Source organism: Otolemur garnettii, unplaced genomic scaffold, assembly GCF_000181295.1.
Source record: "Otolemur garnettii isolate 467f Iridium unplaced genomic scaffold, OtoGar3 scaffold00016, whole genome shotgun sequence".
Lineage (NCBI taxonomy): Eukaryota > Metazoa > Chordata > Mammalia > Primates > Galagidae > Otolemur > Otolemur garnettii.
The window spans coordinates 17,438,818-17,462,717 of record NW_003852411.1 but is presented as its reverse complement, the minus strand read 5'-3'; the positions used below and the strand labels follow the sequence as shown (position 1 = coordinate 17,462,717).

General features: G+C 34.7%; 1 protein-coding gene and 1 non-coding gene across 4 annotated transcripts in view; both read right to left on the bottom strand.

The window, feature by feature from the left end:
- The window catches only part of COP1 (COP1, E3 ubiquitin ligase), a 228,848-nt gene that overhangs the window by 13,027 nt on the left and 191,921 nt on the right, over positions 1–23,900 (bottom strand). The window lies entirely within an intron of this gene.
- LOC111723835 lies at positions 13,511–13,650 on the bottom strand. Its single transcript, XR_002772288.1, has one exon.

Below are 23,900 nucleotides of genomic sequence, written 5' to 3'. Positions count from 1 at the left end.
AACACACACAGGCACAAACACATAATTTTATAAGTTTACTTTAAATCCAATATTGGAATTCACTAATCAAAAACCATTATTCATGATTTAAATATTTAATCTTTTCTCAATCTAATATAGAAACCCCCATCACTACTGTATTTAGAAGATGTCTATCACCCTTTAGCATAATGTCAAGGCCATTTCAGCTAGGAAGCTAAACATGCCCCCACCCCAGAATATAGCACTAAATTATCAAAAAAGGTAAATATTTTTGTCGTTTCTCTCTTCTAGTTCAATATAAAAGGATGGTTTTATGTGAAACACTGCTCCTTACCATGATAAAGAGTTCCATTGTCCATCTCACCTGCCCTTTTATAACCATATAGGGAATTTATTAAAATCAGAGTATAACCCTTATTCAAAACTTCTTTCTCCAAATGTTAACCATTACGTTAACCGACTCCTCAGAATAAGGATGAAAATTTTACAAAATTTTTTACTTTAATAATTTTTAATACTTAAATCAAGTGGAAAGCTCTTATAAAAACTCAATAGAACTTGTCAAGAACAAGTAGAAAAGATAAATCATTTTATAGACATTAAAAAGTGACAGTTAAAAAACATTTTTCTACCTCAGGATTACATGATTTCACCCACAAATTCAGCAAAATAGTCAAGAATGGAATAATTACAATAACACATAAATTTTTCCACAGCAAAGGAAGAAGAATTCCTTAACTTGCTTTATGATGCTAATGTACTAATGGAACAAAACCTGACATGGAAAACACAAAAAAAGATCACAGACCATTGTTATTCGTAAAGAAAGATTTAAAAAAAAACTCCTAAGCCAAGTAGTAGCAAGTCAATTTTAGCATTATATAAGGATAATCAATCTTGACCAAGCTGAGCTTATTCTAATCGTACAAGATTCGTTTGCTATTAGGAAGAAAACAATTTTATCTACCATATCAATACTTAAATGAGAAATATTATATCACCTTAAGAAGGTAAAAAATAAAGCAATACTGTACTTTTACATTCATTTATGGTTAGGAGCTCTCAAAAGTTGACAACTGAGGAAAATTTATTTTAAGAGTATCTACAAAAATCCGATAGCAGATATAGTTAATGATGACATAATCAAAAATTTTCCCTTTGGTGAAGAATAAGACAAGGATGCCAGATAACACACTTTTCATTCAACGTTACATTAGAGATTCTGGCCATTGGAATAAGGTAAAATAAAGGAAAGATACAAAGTTCTAAGTACTGGAAGAGTAGACAACTTTCATGATTTATGAATACTACCATGCACACGAAAAATCCAAGGAATGTAGAAAAGCATAATTAAATTTAGAGTTTACTAAGATTGGTGGCTTAAAAATGGGAACAATAATGCATTCCTCAAAGACTGTTATGATACTTTTCTCTCTTTTTTTCTTTTTATTAAGAGACAGAGTTTCACTTTGTTGCCCTTGGTAGAGTACTGTGACATCACAGCTCACAGCAACCTCTAGCTCTTGGGCTTAGGTGATTCTCTTGCCTCAGCCTCCCACATAGCTGGGACTGCAGGTGCCTGCCACAATGCCCAGCTATTTTTTTGTTGCACTTTGGCCGGAGCTGGGTTCAAAACAGACACCCTCGGTACACGGGGCTGGCACCCTACTCACTGAGCCACGGATGCTGCCCAGATACTTTTTTTTGTAGAAAAAATACTCATTGGTTCACCTTAATAGGCAATATACACAAGTAATAAAAATTTAAACAATACAAAGAGTAAGAGAGCCAGTCTCTCTTTTTAGTCAACTATTATTATGAGATGTAAAAAATCTTTCCAGGTAAACTACCATCATTACTATATAGTTGAATTGCATATTATAGAAATTACATCTTAAGTTTTCTTAAAACAAAACAACTCTATTCCCATTTTGGGATTCCATTCTTGTTAAAGTGGCAAGCCAAATTTGATATTCAATCCTAAGCCTCCAGATCATCTGAGAGAGGTCTATAGAATTCCCTTACAGAAAAAACAACTTCACAGAGTTTACTCCTGTATTTGTGGACATGTCAGTAATCGGTTTTCAAGACAGAAAGGGCCAGGACAATCTGTATCCCCAACATCAAATTTATAAAACATATAGACAAAAATAAAATGATGATGGATGTCTTACTGGTTCTGTCTCTCTGGAGAACCCTCTGGATAAGGTAACCCTTTAATTGACTCACAGAGAAACTAACTTTCCATCATCACAGCACTTTCATGACTCTATAGGGACTGCAGCATAAAGTGTATTAATCTCATGCCATTTTATTTATTCATCATTATCCATCCATGATATTACATGCCAGATATTGTGTTGGGTCCTAAAATTCAGACACAATGTCTGATCTCAAGATCACTGACCAATAGTGGAAGTGGACTTTCAAACAGAAAACTACTATAATTCTTATAATAGAGTTCAAAGGAGTAACTGAGGAAGCAAGAAGAACATTCTAGTTAGAAAAGATGAGAATGACTTCATAGATAAGGCTACAAATAAAACATGGAAAAGTAAAAGCTGAAACTTCTCATGAGAAAAGATGGATATGTTAGGCAAAAGGACATGGTTATGCAGAACAAATCTGAAAGAAAATAGTTTTCGGAGGAGTACTGTGTGATTAGAAAGCAGTTTATGAATTACTTGAAGAAGTGGGAATATTAGGTTGGGAAAAGCATGCAAACTGTATCATACCAGAGTCAGAATTTTATTTATGGATAACAAGAGTCAACAGCTGTCTTTATGCATGGGAGACAGAATTAGTTTTTCTTTGTTGTAGGGGATCAGAATATGCCACTACAAAATATAACATTGTGGCGTAAGCATTATTTTGAGTTGAAGGCAATTCAAGAAAGCAGATAAAGGATGGGCTCTATTTCCTCTCCTTATCTGCCTGAAAATATATGATAAATTCCCCTCACCCTGCACCCTCAACCACTACTCATACCAGGAAACGGTAACAACCTTATCAAATAAGACAGCACTGAGAAAGAGCCTATACAAACAAATATTACTAACTAGCCACTATCTGCCATTGGTATTCCATGTATCTGCCTGCCTAATATTTATCACCCCAGAAACTTAAAGTCCCTTTCCTTTGTCTTGTTACTTCTCTTTAAATTTATCTTCTTTTGTCCAAATGATATAAAAGTCTTAAACTTTCTTTGGTGGTTTTCTCTGAAGCTTCCCCTGTCATTCCATGTAAAACTTTTAAGAGCAAATATATTTATGTCTTTTCTCCCATTAATCTGTCTGTTACCAGTTTATTTCAAAGATGTAGCCAGAGAACCCAAGCATGTAGAGAAGAATTTTCCTTCATCCAATGTTCTGTTCCTTCAGTCACCTCTCACCCCTTCCCCCTCACAGGGAAGTCACCATTTTTAATCTTATCCCTTAATAGAACTCTTCAATTCACATGGATGAAGTTAAATAAGTCAATTCTTGGGGAAGAAAAATTTATAAACTTGAATGGGAGGAGATGGAAGATAATAACTATATCTTCACAGTTAAAAAATTTTTTTTGAAGTGAATACAACTTTTTTTTTTTTTTGTTTGAGATAGAGCCTCAATTTGTCACCCTTGGTAGAGTGCTGTAGTGTCATAGCTCACAACAAACTCGAACTCTTGAGCTTAAATGATTTTCTTGCCTCAGCCTCCCAAGTAGCTGGGACTATGGGCAACCACAATGCCCTGCTATATTTTAGAGATGGGGTCTTGCTCTTGCTCAGGCTGGTCTTGAACCATGAGCTCAGGTGATCCACCTGCCTTGGCCTCCCAAGTGCTGGGATTACAGGTATGAGCTATTGTGCCTGACCATAATGAAACATCTTTAAATAAACATGATTATAATATGTGATGCCAACCATAATGTTTTTTAAATGATGAATGCTACATGTAGGGGTCTTCTGTTATTCTCATTTCCTAAGAAAAAATTAGATGGAGAAAACAGGCTGAATAAATTATTTAATACCTACCTAACTGCACTGTGTACTTCTAATCTCTCCTACCTGCTGCTATGATAATATTCTCACGTGACACTCATATCTTCCTACACAGTGGGCTTTAGGAGCTACCTAATGCTTACAGAAAAAATATCAAATTCTTTTTTTTTCTTTTTTTTCCCAGCATGGCATTCAAGACTATACAATCTTGTAGCTTCTATGGGTACCAGAGTCCTACACACGACCATCTTACTGAGATTATATTATCAGAAGTTTTTTTTGAGACAAGTCTCACTATGTCGCCCTCCGTAGAATACTGTGGCGTCACAGTTCACAGCAACCTCAAACTCTTTTGGGCGTAAGCGATTCTCTTGCCTCAGCCTCCCAAGTAGCTGGGACTATAGGGACTTGCCTCAATACCCGGCTATTTTTTGACTGTAGTTGTCATTGCTGTTTGGCAGGCCCAGACTGGGCTCAAAACCGCTACCTCTGGTGTATGTGGCTGGCACTCTAGCCACTTGAACTACAGGTACGAAGCCTTATCAGAAGTTTTCTAAACATCCATCACATTTTACCTGATCTGCACCTTTGTTTACACAGGTGTCCAGCCTAAAGGCAATACAGCGGGTAGAGTATGGGTTTTAGAGCCAAGCAAACTGGGTTCAAATCCCAACTATTTTTTTAATATTAAATCACAGTTGTGTACATTAATGCAATCATGGTCAAATCCCAGTTTTACTCCCCAATTAGCTGTGTAATTGTGGGCAAATCTGAGCTTCAATTTCACTTGTAAACAAAAGTCAAGTACCTTAAAAGATCGATGGTGTTTTTTTTTTTTATTTTGATAGAGTCTCATTGGTTGCCTTCGGTAAAGTACCGAGATGTCACACATCATAGCAACCTCAAACTCTTGGGCTTAAGAGATTTTCTTGTCTCAGCCTCCCGAGTACATAGGACTACAGGCACCTGCCACAACACCCAACTATTTTTAGAGACAAGGTCTTGCTTTGGTTCAGGCTGGTCTTGAACCTGTGATCTCATGCAATCCACCTGCCTCTACCTCCCAGAGTGCTAGGATTATAGGACTGAGTCACTGCACCTGGCCTTGATGGTGATTATTTTAAATTAAGATAGTACTTAGTATAATGACTGGTTGGTACTTCATAGATGTGGGTTTGTTTATGGTCTTCTGTCAAGGTACTTTCTTTCCCTCTGTCTTATGCTTTATAAAATCTTTTATGCCTTTATAAGGGTTAGTTCAAAAGCCTACATATTTATACAGCCTTATACAGTTAGAGAAACTCTAAGTTAGAAGTAATCTCTTTTAACTTATTAAGAATTGCTTAATTTAAAATTATTTTCATAGCAACAAAAATAATTTTATGTTTGGGGGTCACCACAACAAGAGGAACTGTATTAAAGGGTCATGGTATTAGGAAGGTTGAGAACCACTGCTCTAGGGTCAGTCTTTTCAGTGACAATTCTTGTATAAGAATTTCTTTTAATCAGGCTCATGCCATCACTGTTTATTAATATTTATGTTTACTAGGTAATAAACCACCCAAATGCAGTTAACATATTTTTATGTTGTACCATTACTATTTGATAAATTAAAAACAAGTACAGTTGTCCAGTTATGAGGATCAGTACATCAAATGTTGAAGATCTCAGGAGTTTGAGATCAGCCTGAGTAAGATACCATCTCTACTAAAAACAGAAAAATTAGCCAGGCATCATGGCATGTGTCTGTAGTTCCAGCTACTTGGGAGGCTTAGGTTGCAGTGAGCTATGATGCCACAACACTCTATCCAGAACCAGAGACTCTATCTCAAAATAAATAAATGAACAAATAAGACAATAGCAACATTATTTACCAATTGATCCTTTACCTTAAGCCACCTGTTTTTCTCAATACTTTCCATATATTTATTTCCACAAGATTATGTGGAAGATACTATTATTTTAATTTCATGGAAGAGGAAAAGGAAACACAGAAAGGTTAAGTAACTTGCCTAAAGCCTCACAGCTATTACTCAATGGCAAGAAAAAGCAAATCTGGTAAATTGGCTCTGGAACTCTTAATCAGAACGTTACCCTAAGACAGAAGGTATAAAGGACACAAGGCCCATCCTCCACCCTTAGATATTTAAATAAGGATCCCCCAAATTTCAGAAACTTCTTATCTCCCCAAACATCTTTATGTTTTATGCTCTAAAACTAAGGAAGGCAAGTCCTTGAAAATTTTGTGGGGGAGTAATATGATGTTTAAGCTTGAGTCCCTCTTTCAAGCAAAACACTATTAGTGATGCTGAAAATGTAAAGTACACTGAAATACTATTCACATTTGTCCTCCAAAAGCAAAAGCTGCAGCTGAAATGGCCGGTGAAAATTAATGTAAGCAGTTCTGCCTTCAACAGTTTGTCCTGTAAGCACTGAATTTTCTTCTTGAAGTGTCCACTAAGTTTAAACTGCACATTCATTTGAGTCCTTTAACAAGCATTTGGTAAAATGGAAATGGTAAATCACTCTGTACAACTTATTGTGTCTGCAAAAACAGTTCCCTGGAGGACACAGAACAATGAGGAAGATGGCAGAATTTAATATCCTTCCTTAAATAAATAAAGGAAAAAATAAATAAAATTTCAGGTAACTAGGCTTTAAACAAGGACAATTCACAATTTATATCTATTAATTCCTTAATATTCTCCCCATACAGCCTCCTGTTTTTATTGGACAAAGGCATTCTCTTTATAAACACAGGCCTCATGTTTTCTCACTGCCAGAAAACAGAGTATTAATTTGCAGAGATGATTTTGTGTCACTAAAAATAAAAGACCATACCTGCCTTAAGCTCTTTTCATACCAAGGTTATCAACATAAAAGTATAGGCTTTTATTTCATTTTTTTTCTCTCTTTGGGGTGGAAGGATGTTCATATTTGTATTCCAACTGCATTCTTAAAATTAAAATGCCTTCTCTTCTCATGTGGAGTTCATGGACTCTGTTTATAGTCAGATCTGATTTTCACTCAGGATCCTGCAGCCACAGAACACTTTCAAATAAATTTTCCCTTTCAGCTTTTCATTTTATGCATGATCTAAGGCTGATTTCCAAATATCTCCCTTTCTTTTGAGAAGAGATATAATATGCAAAGATTCTTAGATATTTTTTTCAATTGATATTAAGCAATCCTTTTCAATAGTCCAATTTCATCACTTTTTTTTCTTCACACCATCCCAAACCTTTATATACTTTCCCATGGTAACCTCCAATTTAAATAGAAAAGACAGAAAATACTCAAAGTGCTAATATTTTGTTACTCATCTTGTTGAGTCACAAAGATGCAGATTTACTTTTATTAAAACCACTTTATAGCAGATCTTTTTTAAGAATCCAATTTTTATTTTTGGATCTCAGAGATAAATGCATTTCACTTTTGTGTGATTTGAATCACAGAGTATTTATTTACCTTAATATAGACATAAATCTACATTGTACATGGGGGGATGTGAGAGAACATACAGAGATATTCAAACATAGGTGTATTAGTCCATTTGCACTTCTACAAAGGAAATAAACAAGGCTTGGTAATTTATATAGAAATGTAGTTTATTTGGCTACCAGTTCTGCAGGCTATACAAGAAGCATGGCACCAGCAACTTCCAAACAAGGGGAAAGAGGAGCAGGCATGCCACATGGTGACAGCAGGAATAAGAGAGAGAGGTGGTAGTGCCAGGCTCTTTTAAGCAACCAGTTCTCTCATGAACTAATGAAGAACTAATTACCCAGGGGAGGGTATCACTCCATTCAGGAGGGATGGTCCAATACTGGGGATCAAATTTCAACATGAAATTTGGAAGGGCCAAACATTCAAGCCACATCAATAGGTTCGAAGATGATCTTCAAAGGTTTTTAAATAAATGCCATTTGTAAGCCCAACAATTTGTGGTTGTCCCTGATTTTTCTTTCAGTATGTGGTTTTTCAAAATTGATTTGGTAAAAATATATGTAAATATGTCTAAGAAAGAATGAACACAAAACTATAATTACAATCTATCAAAAAGAGGTCTTGCTCTTTAAACTGAAATATTGTTAGCCCTTCCTGCATTCTATAAAAGATTCAAGGTTGAGTGAATTAGTTGTTTGAATTGTGTTTGCAAGACAATAAATTAACTGTGATCTTAAAAGCTTACATTCTAAGATTTGTGTCTCATTTACTATTTTACAGAGATATATATGTGTATATTTTTTATTTCAGATTAATATGAGGGTATAAGCGATTAGGTTATAATGTTTGCATTTGTTAGGTAAGTTTCCTGTTGTAGTTGTGTCCCTCACCCAGAAGATACATCTATTTTTTTTTAACTTGTACTATTTTCATAGAACTATTTACTGAGCACTACAGGACAGCTACTTTATTAAGAACTTTATATGAATTACTTCACTTAATCTGCACAGCAATCCAATGAGGATTTTACTATTTTTAGCATCAATTTACAAAGAAAAAGCCTGAGTCTTAGACAATAACTTGTCCAAATTCATATACAAAGCTACAAAATAGCAAAGCCAGGAATCAACTTGTGAAGACTGATAAATACACCACTGTTGGCTGGTATCATATTGACCCAGTAAGCTTATCACAGGCTAGGCTCCATCTTGAATTTACAAGTCAGAAAGGAAGGAGAAAAGGGTCTTAGGTGTGTATTTAATGTGTACAAGAGAGTCATGTAGTATAGACATTTAGATTACCGAAAGCCTTAATATGTGCAAAATTTGAAAATTTTGAAATTCTAGATTTCCCTATTGAATATGATTTCAAATGATTATCATTAGATGAGCAGGCATGGCCACAAGACCAAGATGGCAGAGTGTTCCACAGTCAGCGTGTAGGGCTTAGCTAGGCCATATGCCACTCCCCTCACCTCTCCAATTCCAATTTGAGAACCAAGAAACTAGAGTTTCTTCATCAAAAGAGACATTTTCAAAACCATCCAGTAAAACCCCAAAACCCTTTCCTTCTCACTGGTATCCCTGTGTAACATGACACTGGGTTTGTTTATTTTTTCATGTATTTACTATACTATACTTTTTATTGTTATCCTAGGGTATACCGCTACTTACATAAAAAAAAAAAATGTTAACTGTAAAACAGCTTCAAGCAGGTCCTTCAGGAGATATTCCAGAAGAAGGCATTTTTTTTTTTTTTTGAGACAGTCTTACTATGTTGCCCTTGGTAGAGTACCAGCCGTGGCATTACAGTTCACAGCAACCTTAAACTCTTGGGCTTAAGTGATTCTCTTGCCTTAGCCTCCCCCAAGTAGCTGGGACTACAGGCATCTGCCACAATGACCAGCTATTTTTGTTGTTGTTGTTTGTTGTTGTAGCAGCTGTCACTGTTGTTTAGCAGGCCTGGACTGGTTTTGAACATGCCAGCCCTGGTGTATGTGGCCAATGCCCTAGTCACTGAGCTACAGGTGCCAAGCCAAGAAGGCATTTATTATTATTATTATATATTTTGAGGATTCCTTGAGGGTACAAAGAATTAGGTTACACTGATTGTGGCTGTTAGGTAAAGTCCCTCTTGTAATTGTGTCCCGCTCCCAAGAGGTGTGCCATATACCATTATCCTCCCTCCCCTCTCCCAGATCCCTCATTTTCTCTTGTATTACATCATATACTGCCTTCATATTAGAATTGAATACAGTGGATTCTTGCTTCTCCATTCTCGTGATGCTGTACTAAGAAGAATGTGTTCCACCTCTATCCAGGTTAATGCAGTAATCTCTCAGGGTATAAAATCAATGTTTACTCATCAGTAGCCTTTGTATACACCAATAACAGCCAAGTTAAGAAGGAATCAAGAATACAATTCCCTTTACAGTAGCTTCAAAGAACATGAAATACTTAGGAATATACCTAAGAAAAGAGATGAAAGATTTTTTCAAAGAGAATCATGAAACCCTAAGAAAAGAAATTGCAGGAGACACTAACAAATGGAAGAACATACCATGCTCATGGCTGGGAAAACTCAATTGTCAAAATGTCTATTCTACCCAAAGCAATCTACAGATTCAATGCAATTCCCACTAAAATTCCTATATAATATTTTGCAGAACTAGAAAAAATAGTTCTTCATTTTGTATGGAACCAGACAAAAACCTGCATAGCTAAGGCTCTTCTTGGTAATAAAAACAAAGTTGGTGGCATCACCCTACCTGACTTTAGGCTATATTTCAACTCCACAGTAATCAAAACAGCTCTATGTATTGGCACAAAAAATAGAGACGTAGACATAAGGAACAGAATAGAAAACCAAGAGATAAAACCAGTCTCTACTTGCCATCTGATCTTTGATAAACCAAACAAAAGTATATAGTGGGGAAAAGAATCCCTATTCAACAAATAGTACTGGGAGAACTGGATAACCACATGTAAAAGGCTGAAACTTGACCCATACCTTTCACCCCTTACAAAAATTGACTCAAGATGATTAAGAGACTTACATCTAAGACAAAATGATAAAAATCTTAGAAGAAAGTGTGGGGTAAACTCTTGACGATGTTGGACTGGGGAAAGACTTTATGACAAAGACTTCAGCAGCCATCCCAACACCAAAAATTAACAAATGGAACTTAAGCTGAATGAAAAGCTTCTGCACAGCTAAGGACACACCAAGTAAAGCAAAAAGACAACCTTCAGAATGGGAAAAGATATTTTCAGGGTATGAATCTGACAAAGGGTTGATAACTAGAATCTACAGAGAACTCAAATTAACCAATAGAAAAAGTATAAACAATCACATCTTACCTCTGGGCAAGAGATATGAACAGAACCTTCTCTGACGAAGAGAGAGGAATGTCTAACAAGCATTTGAAAAAATGTTCACCATCTCTGATCGTCAGAGAAATGCATATCAAAACCACCCTGAGATATCACCTAACCCCAGTGAGAATAGCCCACATTACAAGCCCAATCTTAAACTATAAAGATGATTATGAATAAATTAGTTATAACCTTTGATTAACAGATTCAATGCAATTCCCGCTAAAATTCCTATATCATATTTTGCAGAACTAGAAAAAATAGTTCTTCATTTTGTATGGAACCAGACAAAAACCTGCATAGCTAAGGCTCTTATTATTATTATTTATTAAATCATAGCTGTGTACATTAATACTATCATGGAGTACGGGCCTTTATTTTAATAAAATATATTATCTTTTTTTTTGTTTCATACAAATACCTATTCTTATAAATAACTAATGGGAGGAAATGATGTATACTGCTAATCAAAAGGTCTTCTAAATCTAGTATATATGCTGCTGAAGCAAGGACAAGACTTCTAGATTTATATTTTCTTTTTTTTTTTTGGTTGAGACAGAGTCTCACTTTGTCTCCCTCAATAGAGTACAGTGGCATCATAGCTCATAGAAACCTCAAACTCTTGGGCTCAAGTGATCCTCTTGCCTCAGCCTACCAAGTAGCTGGGTCTACAGGTGCCTGCCACAATGCCTGGCTATTTTTAGAGATGAGGTTTTGATATGGCTCAGGCTGGTCTTGAAACTGTGAGCTCAGGCAACCCACCTGCTGTGGCCTCCCAGAGTGCTAGGATTACAGGCGTCAACCACCCCACCTGGCCTAGATTTATATTTTCAATTCTGAAATTTTCAAGCTTTATCAATATCTTTCTGAATCACCAATGGAAACATTCTATCGTCAAGATTTTTTATAAACATTCTAAGACAAAGTAGACCAGATCTTTTATGGTAAACTGATGATGTCCTGGGTGCTAGGTATTTCTTTTATGTTATGTACAGATTTTTTTTAAAAAAGGTAGTAATCACTGGCCAAAGACATGACTGCATATGAAATTCAAACTTTATCTTAAAAGAATGCACCTCCATGAAAATCACCAGATTCTTTCACATTTTGTTCTTAACTCCTGCATTTTTTTTGGTTAAGACTTAATCGTTTTATTTGAGATCCAAAGAGAATTGTGTTCACAATTAGGGTAAGTATAATACAAGTTATTCTCAGGGGTGGATGTTAATCTGGTACAGCTATACCATTACTTATCTTATTGTCCCTGATTTTAGCATAAATTATTCCTTTTCCATAAAAGTAGTTATAGTTTCATTCAATCTTAACAGTACAACAGTATACAGTAAATATGCATCTTCTAATGGGGATTAATGTATATATTATGAGAATAAAAGCAAACTTGAAATAGCAAAGTAGGCTGTTATATTAATTAATGGTATTGGTATAGTGTAAGAAATATTCATTTGCCTTTATATTCAAATAATCCCACCTTTGATTAACATCATTAGTTCTGACTTGTTATACAATATATGACTCCTATTTTATATATCTGGTTTGAGAAGCCAACTGTCATCTACTACATTTTAGAGGAGTCTGGAGGAGACAGCTTAAAAGGCATATATGATCTGGTAGGAAAGAGTGAGTAAACATGTATATAGTTACATGTAAGAAGAAACTGAAGAACATAGTATCATGTAGACTCAAAAAGATACAGGTACCAAAAGGATTTAAGAAAATAAGGAAAAGTACATTTCTTGGCTTTGGTTGAGACATCCCAGAAAGTGATAAAGAATGTGACATGGAAAATTATCAAATGTAACGGTCAACATAAGTTTAGCTAGTTTTATAGGCATTTTTTCCCTGTGAGTTATACCTATTTATTTGTATTACTGATTTTTAATCAAAGGTTGTTTTAGTGAAGGGCCTTTTATCTAGATTTGAATTTATAATTCAAAGAAATGGAGAAAAATGAATACAATAAATAGAGAATCTTAAAATTATTCATTAAAAAAATAGAACAGACTAAGAACTTCTAAAGGACCTAGAAAAATAAAGTTAATCAATGAATGTATAATGTAAAAACTGCTCAGAGTATCTGGATTTCAGAACCATAAACAAGGATCTTTACACAATTAATTATAAATAAACCTAGCTATGACTTGTTATACCTTGGTCCTATATATCAGACCACAGTGCATTAGAAATGCCACTGTTGCTTCCACCTCTGTTTTTCCTACCCCACAATTTACACCAGAACTTACGTCATGAAAGACCAAGATTTCAAATTTACTACTGAGAAGTTAATGCTTAGCCTCAACTTTGGGTATAGACTTATGAGGTTATATAAACTATATTTTGGAAAAATTACTTTCTTAATGAGAAACCAATTAATAAGAAAAACTTCCTGGAAGCTACCCGATTAGCTCTTTCATATCTAAAATATTAAATAACCTTTACTGACACCCCTGGATTGTTAAGCCAATGTAACCCATTAAAAAAATAATATTTCTACATTTATTCTACTTCCTGGCTACAAGTTCCTTGAACATTAAACAAACAACCAAATAATAATACCTATTTTTAAAAATCATAAAATGCCTCAAAAACCACTCAAGATAAAGAAAATAACTGTACTTGGTTATCCATTGTAAAAATAATCCAATATATTTAACCAGCAAAGATACTGAACAAAAGAAGAGCAGTATTTGGAGCAACAGTTTTAAATGATGTATGGAGGGGAACGATCAGACTTAGCCAGCTGTTCTAAGTCAGACAGAGACCTCCACGTTTATGTAGGATTGCTGCAATCTGTAGACAAAGGTATTTTCTCATTTGTCCACATGCTTGGTGCCTGCAGCTTCCATTTTTGGTGTGCTTCATTGTTAAGAAGGATTTGTTATCCAGTCTTCCTATATTTCAATTTCCTAAATACATCAAATTCTCATTTAAACACATTTTAATGCATTCAAGTAAGCCAAATTAAAAAAATAAGGATCCAGGTAACAGAAAAAGAACAATTAAAAAGACATATTGAGCATACAAAATCAAAGATATCTTTAGTCTTGGAGAAAAGGTTTTATAAAGAACAAGTATAAAAAGAGAAGAATTAAGATACACAAAAAGCATACATTTGCCAAGTGACCTTAATCAATTTCATTATCCTGGACACATAATGTTCAAACATTATCTCCACATACCTTTAACTTGCATCACATCAGCATCTCTGGATCCTGGATAATCTCTCAAATAAGATTGAGAACAATGTGCTTGCATCGTATCAGTATCTCTGGACCCCGGATAATCTCTCAAATAAGCTTGAGAACTATGTGCTTACAGTGATAAATAAAATATGGAGGGTGCTCAAAAAAAAGTATACATATTTTAAGAAAGGAAAAAGCTCAAATACTGATATTTTATAGCACTTAATGAATTCCATGGGGAGTTTGTTAAAAAGGGAGGTCTCAGAGCTTTCCAGCTTAATGAACACACAGAAGTACTAAGAAGGTAGTATGCCCACCGAGGGCATGAAACCTCCACATGCCCCATTCCCAACTCCTCATTACCCTGCCCTATGCATTGCTTCCATTTGGCTGCTCCTGAGCTGTTCCTTTAAACATAAATTAGTAAATATCTAGTGGAATTTGGCTAATTAAACATCAGGACATGGTGCATTTTGGGAGACACATCTTTGCCTCCAGCTTTAAGGTCCTGATTTACTACTCACATTACTAGAGTGTTCTAGCCTTTGTTTTTACCACTGATGAGACAAAAAAGAACTGTAGCCTATTATGCAATGTCTCCCTTGGATTTATTCTCTAAATCTTTCAAAGAGACCAAAAGACCACAGAAAGTCTCTCAGTAGGGTCTGAGATATTAAGTACCTAATTACTCCTGTGAAAGGAAGAAAAAGTCTCCGGCAGTGATTATTGGAAACACTTCAGCATGTTCTTCCCATGTGGGAACACTATTGCATCCCTAAATATCCATAGGTGGGTTCAAGATGGGATGTGACAGGGATAGGATCTTTGCATGTAATTCTAGGCTATTGAATAAAACAAAAAAAGAGAATTACCTATTTCATTACAACAACAAAAAAAGAGGTTCTTAGGTCTCACCTTCAGAAACTGATATAACAAATCTAGGGTTTGGAAATTTTAATTTTTAATATATATTCCAAGTAATTAGTAATTTTGAAGCAGGTTATCAGTAGATTATATTTTGAAAAACACTAGTATATATGTTGAAACTGTCTATAGATAGTGAACCCAGAAGGAAGAGAAAGACAAGAATTTTCTAGCCTCAGGAAGCTTTTGAGTTTAGTGAGAGTAACTGAAGGTTATTTTTACCACTTTTACCAGTCTAAATGAATTTATTTGGTTAAGAAAGATATTATAATTAGCACTGGAATTAAAATTACACAAGTGCCTCATGGCAATTTAATGGAAAAGTTAATTTCACAAATGTAAATCTATGAGAACTGAAAATAAATAAGATAGAATGAGAAGCTAGGGACTGAGTTATTAGCGATCTTTGTGTAGTTTACATATCCTAGTAAAAGTCCTAGTCTTCTCTTTTCTTTCATCTTCCCATTCTCATATTTTAAAAAAGGCCACAACAATAAAATACATGTAATGAGTATAACATCACAGAATGCAGTTTTGAATTCTCTACTTATTTTTTTCCAGTGACACAGTACCCCTAAAGCAGTGGTTCTCAACCTTCATAATGCCGTGATGTATTTTCATTGTTACAAAGGGGTCGCGACCCACAGGTTAAGAACTGCCCTATCGGATTCGAGTAAAACTGAGGTAAGGAGTTGATTAGCATAAAACAACTTCAGAAAACACTAAATTTAATGCAGGTTGGGCCACAAGTGTTGAAAATTACACATCTTTAAGTATATACTGCTTATGCATTGATGGGAAGAAGAGCTGATTTTATGGGTTAACTCTGTATAATTTAAAGTTTCTAAAAAATATAACAGTCTGACTTATGAAGCAGGTACTATCTCCAGAAGAGTTCAAACAGTCTAAAAGACACCACCTTTAGAAATGTGATATATACAATTTCTACAATGACCAAAGGGGAGGCTAGATCAATACAATGGCATTTTTTTACCTAATGAACACACAAATATTTCTGGGGCTACAAAACTCAGCACTGTACTTAATAGGGGCTTCCAGTGTAACAGCATTACCATACGTAACTAGCATGGTAAGTAGCAAAATCAAAGGCATAAAGTTTCAAAAAACCCTGAAAACCCCCCCAAACCCAGCACAGGTTGGTTGAGAATCTGAATATGCAGTTCAGTGTTGCTGGAGTATAAAATGAGCCTATGCAAGTGGTATGCAACTGTGCTGGAGAGGGAGGTGAGTGCATGATGAAAATAGTTGTTAAATGTCACATGAAGCAGCTCAGATTTTATCCTGTAACCACTGAGGAATCACTGACAGATTTTAAACAATAAGATAAATGAGTCTAGAACTATTAAGAAGTAATGGTAAGAGATGACGGGAGCCTAAACTAATGGTAGGTGGCAGAGTAGTATGGTTGGAAATTGGGATGGACTCAAGATACACTAAAAAAAAAAAATCTGATCAGATTTGTGCAGAGATGCATACTACCCTGATTTTACATTTGTATGACAGTCTTCAATATTTTAAAATTCTGTACTTAACCAAATTTGACTCTAAATTTATGAAATGCTAGGAAATTGAACTGTACTTATTAAAATTAAAGAAAATCCAATATTTTTCATGTGATAGTAAATCATTGCAATTGCAATATTGTTTGAGTTTTTATAGCAAGTCCCTGGGTTTACTAAGTACAATGCCAAATTGTGATAAACATATATTCACATATGTCAGGCTGATATAAGATCTCAGATAAATTATTAGGAAAATATAACTCTCAGGAAGACAGATGAATGGCTAACAAACATATGGAAAAATGCTCATTATCCCTGATCATCAGAGAAATGCAAATCAAAACCACCCTGAGATATTACCTCACTGCAGCTGAGAATAGCCCACATCACAAAGTCCCAAGTTACAGATGCTGGCACTGATGTGGAGAGAAAGGAATACTTTACACTGTTTGTAGGACTACAAATTAATACAGCCGCTTTGGAAAGAAGTATGGAGAATCCTCAAAGAACTCAAATTAGACCTCCCATTTGACCCCGGCAATCCCACTATTATGCATCTACCCAGAAGAAAGAAAATCATTTTATAAGGACATTTGCACTAGATTGTGTACTATAGCTCAATTTGCAATTGCCAAAATGTGGAAACAACCTAAGTGTCCACCTATCCAGGAATGAATTAACAAGCTGTAGTAATATATACCATGGAATACTATTCAGCCACTAAAAAAGATGGTGACTTTACATCTTTTGTATTAACTTGGATAGAGTTGGAACACATTCTTCTTAGTAAAGTATCACAAGAATGAAGACCAAGAATCCAATGTATTCCAAGAACCCAATGTACTGAATTCTAATATATAGCCAGTGGACAGTCTAATACAAGCCCACATAAGAGGAAAACTCAAAACAATTCAAGGTGGGGGGCCGGGAAACAAGGGAGCAGGGAGAGGGGAGGAGAGTAGGAGATGGGTGTGCTCTAACTTAATGGGCACAATGTAAGGGTATATAGCACACATCTTGGGACCAGACAAAATTATAAAAGGGGCTGTACTTAACAAATGTAAACAATGTAATCTAATTCTTTGTACCCTCAATCAATCTGAAACAATAAAAAAAATAAGTAATTTAAAAGTCCTTAAGGGTTAAGATCATGCTGAATCACTACTTCTGGATAGCCTAAATACTTCCTTCACACTTTAAAATTCTTGCCCCTGGCTAAATTTGTATTGAAAGCTTCATTAGAAACCAAATTTCAAACATGATTTTATGTTACCTGCTACTGCAAGTTTGAAACGAAATTGTCTTTTGTAATTGATAATCCTTTTGTCACTAGATGAAACACATGTAATATGGGGGGGGAGAGGCAGTACAGGTAGCAATATGGGAGGTAGCAATATAAGGCAGGGCTGGAGAATTAGCAGCATAAATAATGAGTGAGAAAATATAAGACTTGAAAGAAGTTTTCCATTTTTCTGACATTTATTATACAATATTTTGAAAAAGGTAACCATCCCTAAAATATTATAAGAAATAAAATGTCTATTTACTCTTAATGTACTTCAGGAATATGTTGAAGCAATACGCAGATTCAAATAGCAAGAAACAAGTCAAAGATAATTAAAAGTGATTATTAAAAACCCTTATATTTGTAGAAGTAATATGAGTGTTAGGAACCAAAGGGGGAAGCTTAGAGGAAGAGAGCTAGAAGTAGCTGTGCAACAAGAAAACAAACAAACAGGCTGTACAACTGCAAATTAATGACATTTCTTGAACATACTGGAGAACTGCGGTTATAGGCAAAACAACGTGAAATTATTGTATGTCACCTATAGGAAAAACAGTGCCTAAGCATTTGCTTACCAGGCACAGAAATAACTATATAAGCTAGCAGAATGACTTAGATAAAAATGTTTATAGAAATATTAAAGGCTGAGTGTGGGCTAGCATGAATGTGAAGTCCTAGGGGCCACAGATCTTATTGGTGCAGAGGTGCACCCTCTTGCAGGCTTTTCCTCTATGAAACCTACCATGGAATACTGCGGAAAATCCTGAAAAGTCTTTTCATGTTCTTTGTGTTTCATGGCACAAGGAACACTAACCGTCACCAAAATGTCATTCAGACTCAAAATGCTACTCAGTCACATCTCCTCTCTGTCCTCCACAGAACAGAAAAATTAGTCCCTGTGGAAAGGGAGGAATTATAGCCTGAGGGTACTGGTAGAAACGTGTAGCTCGGAGAAAGAAATAGGAAACAAAATGACACTTGATGGTGGGTGGGAACACTTACTAGGCCTTGCACTAATTACATTTCAAAAAGGGATAGAAACAACTGCAAAGTCCACATCCTAATACCAAGGTTCACAGTTTCTTTCTGACTTAGATTTAGCATTAATTAGAACATCAAAGAACACCCCTCCTCCCTGCACAAAAAAGCACCTTGAATGACGACAGTAGCAGAATATAGCAAGGAACAGATTCTTTCTCAGAAGGAGTGCAAAGACAGACCATTCTTTGTAAAGTTTCCCAAGACTGGAAAAACAAACATCATGTGTACTCATTCTTAAATTGGAGCTTTTTAATCTAATAAATTAGTTTAGTTGCGATATAAATGACATAAAATAAACTGCACATATTTTAAATGTACAATTTGATAAGCTTTGATATACATGTACGCACATGAAATTATCACAATTAAAACAGTAAACATGGCTCACTGCCAAAAATTTTCTCAGGTACCTTTGTAATCCCTTCCTTGTCCATTCTTCTGTACAGTTCCTCCCTTCTCTTTCACCTCCCCAAATTGATTTGCTTTTTGACAATAATGATTGGCTTGCACTAAAAAAGAGACCCCAAATCCAATAGAGAAAACATATTCAGAAAAATCCTCCAGTGGCAAACTGACACTCTAAACAGAAGATATCATTATACAAAATTGAAACCTGAGGTGCACTGAGGATAACCCTAACAACAACAAACCAAAATTATGACTAGATTCACACAGCTTCCGCACTGAAAGGATTGCAGAAAATAAAAATGCATCCAAGTATAAAAAATAATCACTTCAGTATTTACTATCCTATACATTATGTCTGGCTTTCAACCAAAAATCATAAGGAACTCAGAGAAAAACACAATTTGAGGAGACAAAGCAATCATTAAACTAGATTCAGGTATAATACAAATATTGAAACTTAAAGAAATAATTATGATTAATATGGTTAAAAAGGTCTGATAGAGAAGTAAAAATGTGTAAGTAATTTCAGCAAAATGATTTATTTAAACTATAAGAATCAAACACAAATGCTAGAAATAGAACATAGAAAAAAATAGTAACAAAGATAAACACTGCTTTTGATGTATACTCAGTAGACTTGATAAAGCCGAGGAAAAAAATTCATGAACCTGAAGATAGGATAACAGAAATTACCAAAAAATGAAATACAAAAAAAAAGGCGCGAAAAGCAAAACAAAACAGAATAGGCATCTAAGAGCTATGAAACAGATTCAAATAGGCTAACATATCCATAATAATTAGAATTCCAGGAGAAGTGAGGCAAGAAATAATGACTGAGAATTTTCTGAAACTATAAACAGGCAAAACCCATATTCAATAGGTCCAGGGATCACTAAGCAGGACAAATACCATAAAACCCCCACGTATCAGCATATCATGTAAAAACTGCTAAAACTGAACACAACAAAAAAATCCTTAAGAAAGTCAGAGGGGAAAAAGGGGACATATTACCCACTGAAGAATAAGGATAAAAAATACAGCAGACTTCTCATGAAAAGCCATGTATATAAGAAGATAATGGTATAGTATCTTTAAACTGACAAAGGAAAAAAGCCCAGCAACCCAGAGTTCAATATCTAGAAAAAATGCCTTTCAAAAATAAGGAATAAAGATTTTTCTCAAACAACAACTGACAAGTACTCGCTGTAGATTTACTCTACAGAAAATGTTAAAGGAAGTTATTTATGTAATGAACATGATATAGGTCAGAAACCTGAATTTATACAAATGAATGAAGAACATTAGAAAAAGATAAAATAAGACTTTATTTCTAATTGCTGTAAAAGATAACTTTAAAGCAAAAAAGAGCAACACAGTACTGTGTTATAGTACATATAAAAGTAAATTACATGGCAGTAACAGAAAAAGGGATAGGACGTAGAAATTTAGAATATGTGTATACGATTATAAGGTTCTTCTACTACCCTTAAGCAGTACATTTATTGTTTGAAGAAAGTTTAGATTATTTAAAAAGTTGTATTGTAAACTCCAAGGCAATCACTAAGAGAAATTTTAAAGAAAAGTCTAAATAATAATTCAATGTGGGTGATAAAAGAATGTTCAATTAAACCCCCCAAATAGAGGAAGAATAGACAAAGCTAGGTAGCAGATATGAAGATGATAGATATATTTTAACCCAAACATATCAATAATCATACATCAGTTAAATGGCAGAGATTATCAGATTGGATAAAAGCGCAAGAGCCAGTCATGTGCTATCTATGACAAATCCACAAATCCATAGCTGGATTAAAAGTAAAAGGATTAAAAAGTACAATCATTAACCAAAATAATGTTAAGAAGGGCACTGGTCTATTACTTTTCTATCACATAATCCTTTAACATATTAAGGGATTAAGATAGAAGCTCTTCATTTAAAAAACGTGACAGTTAAGGCATAATATAAACTCAAATACAGTAACTTTCTACTAACGTGTAGTAGTAAATGTCTATCTGAACACTTGCTGACAGTGTAAAATTGCCAAAGTTAATGCAAAAAGTAATGCAATAATTACAGTAACAGAAATACTACATTAAGAGTGAAACATCAAAGAGTATGGAAACTAAAGAGGCTCCAAACTCTTTAGTGAGATTTTTACAAATAAAGTATGTTTCTTTTTCTTAACCATTGTTATTTGTAAAATATTCACATGCTAGAACCATAGTCCTCAAGGGATACCGGAATTTGCTCAATAAGGATATCTAGAAACAGTCAAAGATAATTCAGTTTCTCAGAAAATTCCTTTGGAAAACTTTTGCCCCATCTTTTCAACAGCAAGGATGTTTCTATTTTGAGGTGAGTCATGCTCAACTGGCAGAGGGGTTCTTTTCTTTCTTTTTCGGAGTGTCACTCTGTCACCCTGGCTAGAGTGCTGTGACATTATCACAGCTCACTGTAACCTCTAACTACTCGGCTCAAGTGATACTCCTGCCTCAGCCTCCTAAGCAGCTGGGACTATAGGCACTCGCCATAACACCCAGTTGATTTTTCTATTTTTAGTAGAGACTGGGTTTAGCTCTTGCTCAGGCTGGTCTTGAACTCCTGAGCTCAAGCAATCTTCCCACCTCAGTCTCTTGGAGTGCTAGGATTATAGACTTGTTTTTTGTGATGTTAAGAGACAAACCAGAATTGGAGGTAGTTATTCCATTTGTAAATGAGTTTAAGAGCTGAATTAAGAGGTGAAATGTAAACCAGAGTTTCTGAGACAGTCAACATTTTGGTTAATTTGTTATGCATGAGGTAATATAAGGTTTCACTTGGTGAGTAACCTACATAAAAACAATGTAATCTTATTGTAAGCATAATTAGTCTTGGCCTTAATCGATCTTCCCACTGTGGCCTCCTTAAGTGTTGGGATTATACATGTGAGGCACTACATCTGGCCCATTAGTTATGTTTGGTAGATGAGTTTAGAATCAATATGACATTTAAACAAAGACTAAAAGTAAAACCAAAAGCCAAACCCCAAGAAACCCCTAAGATAGTACCCTTGAGAAGCAATCATTTTCTCCAAATCCCTAAAATAATGCTTTGGAAAGGACAGAATGAGAAGAAAAAGAGAAATGAGAAAGTAGGAAAATCATGCATTTCATGTATAAAGGATAATCACACACTGGTTAAAAGAAGTGGTCTTTATTATTCTAGTATGACTGAGAACCCATTTTAAAATAGTGAATAATGTGAGTGAGAATGTAAAGCCTACATGATTAACGGGCTTTTTGTAAGACCACGGAGAACCCCATGAGGGATCTGAGAATTTGTTTTCCTACTAAGGATATTTCATGCTTTATATTTTTAAAGGGAAATTCAGTTGTTAGATCTTAAAAATCCAGTGAAATGCAAAAGAGACAAGTAAGATCTTAACACTTTATAAAAGACAAAACTATGAGGAAACAAAAATATTTGTTATAAACAAGGACTCCTACTGAACTCTGAAGTAGCAAGACTAACCTATTTATTTGGAAAAGTATAATCCTTATTTTATTCTGTCATAATATAAAACTGTTTCTAAATGTAAATATCCATGTAAGTCTCTATGTATGAACTATCCATTCTTACTAGTTGACATTTTGGTTCAATTTATACCACTACAGTATTCCACTAGTACAAACATTAAGGATGATCATGTGAATTACAGAATCACTTGGTTAGCAAAACATGTTAAGGAAAGGACATATCAGTATTAAATTATTCTTGGCTGCTAAAAAAAAATTATATACACTCAGCTATAGATTTCAAACTTGACAAAGGCATTTAGAAGTTTGGCATAAAATATTTTATCTTATCAGGTGATAACACTACCATAAGCTCCAAGGTGATTTAATTTTTTGAGAATTATAATAAACAAGCAACTTAAGAGATATGCTTGGTAAGTCACAAAGTCACTGCTTTAGACACTTGGAATTTAAAACAACAAAAAGGAACAAAATCCTGAAGTCAACTTAACTTTTTAATACAATCTATTCCTAAAGATTTCTACTTTTATCAGAAAGCCAAAGATCAAAAAGATGAATAAAAGCAGTACCAACTAACTGCCTATTTATTATAATTCTCTATCATGTGTAAACGCTTGGTTATTTAAACCAAAAAATTAAGATTTACTTCCTGCCTTCACATTCATCTTTTGGTTGGTTGGCTATCACAGTTCAAATAAAGAAACTATATTTTCATCCTCATTAATCTGCTTATCTACCATTAAAAAAAGACAATGTAAACAGGCACACAATTATATGGCTTCTTCACAACAATCATAATAGACTGACATTTCTTATCTACATAATCAAATTATTCCAATTTTCAGCAGTAATAACTTTCCTATTGTCCTGGGAATAGCCAATGTCAACTCCAGATGACTTTATTTGGAAAAACACTGATTTAAGACATGGAGAGTAAGAGATATAAACGGCACAAACCTATAAAGATCACATTAAATGTAGGAGAGTGTCATGAGAACAACAGTTGCTAATGAGACTACAGAAGTAAAATCCAAAAAATACATTTCTTCTCCCTAGACAGGATACAAGTTTAAATTAGGAGACACTTTTTCTTAAATAATTATTACCTAGTGCTCAAGCAGCTAAGGCGCCAGCCACATACACTAAGGTGGCGGGTTCAAATCCCTAGCCCGGGCCCGCCAAACAACAATGATGGCTGCAACCAAAAAAAAAAATGGC